Below are 1,237 nucleotides of genomic sequence, written 5' to 3'. Positions count from 1 at the left end.
AACAAAACCTTGGGGACTCTGCTGAGATATTCAGGTGATTTAAGCCTCTGCAGTGCAGGGAGGAAGTATCAAGATCACGATGCCCTTCAGTTCCTTAAAACTGCATCTGTGTTTGCATGTGCAAAATTACTGGCAAATTAGTTAGCAGAATAAGCTTGTTGTGTCTCGTAGTCTTATTATCTTTTATATAGTTTTGATGCAGAATAAAGGTCTTTGTAGCTGTCCAGCTAGCACAAGGTGAGGCTGAGCATGAGGGAAAACTTCTGCTGGGAATGAAATCATTGTGGAACTCATTTCCTATCTTGCTAACTTCATCAAAGTGCACCAGGCAAAATTCAGCCTTGAAATCAGAATCACCATGGTTGGAAAGGACTCCTAGGACCATCAAGTCCAGCCTTCATCCCAACATATCCCTAACCACTAGACCATAGCCTCAAGAGTTACATCTGCTTGTTTTCTGAACACCCCCACCTCAACCACCTCCCTGGGCAGCCCATCCCAGTGCCTAACCACTCTCTCAGTGAAGAAATTCTTCTTAATAGCCAATCATGAGCATTGCAACAGCTCCATCCTAAAAGGGAGTGAGGAAAGGGCAATGAGCACCTGGTCTTGGGTTCAGTCCTGCAAAAGTCCTTTTAGTTTAGCCAACATTCAAGCCTACGGTTCTAGAAGGAAAAACTTGGATGTGAAAGAAAGTGAAGCACAAGTTGTTTACAGGGTTGGGGTCAGATGGCTCAATGCCATGTTTCTGGGAGCAAAATCCTGTGTCAAGAGCAGACAGAGGAAATGAGGAGGGGGAGGAACATAACTAACTGGAACAGGTGTGGGCCATCAGTTCTTCAAGAAGATCCTGGGCCCTTAGTGGTGAGCCCTGGTCAGCTGGGGACAGGTGGTGATGGAGGGGGAGCTGGAGAGCAGCGTGGAGTGAAACTAAGTGGGGGAGGAGGAGAGCAGTGAATTCAGAACAGATGTCAGGAAATGCTTTTTCCTCCAGAAACTGCTCAGCATGTGGAGTGGGTCCCGGCAGTACTGCTGATGCAATGGTGCTGGAGCTGCTCCAGGAGCTGTCAAAAGTGGGGGAGGTAAGAAAGAACACAGAGTCGACAAGGGGTGGGTTCTGTGGCCCCGTGTAGATACTGCCCTGTGCTCTCCTACCTCAAGCATATCCAAATATGTTTTGAATTATCCTTTGGTATTTCACTCCAGCTCCTGAAAGAAAACAGTGAGTGCATGTGAT

Source organism: Merops nubicus, unplaced genomic scaffold, assembly GCF_000691845.1.
Source record: "Merops nubicus isolate BGI_N331 unplaced genomic scaffold, ASM69184v1 scaffold31910, whole genome shotgun sequence".
In the NCBI taxonomy this organism is placed as follows: Eukaryota; Metazoa; Chordata; class Aves; order Coraciiformes; family Meropidae; genus Merops; species Merops nubicus.
This window is presented reverse-complemented; position numbering follows the sequence as displayed.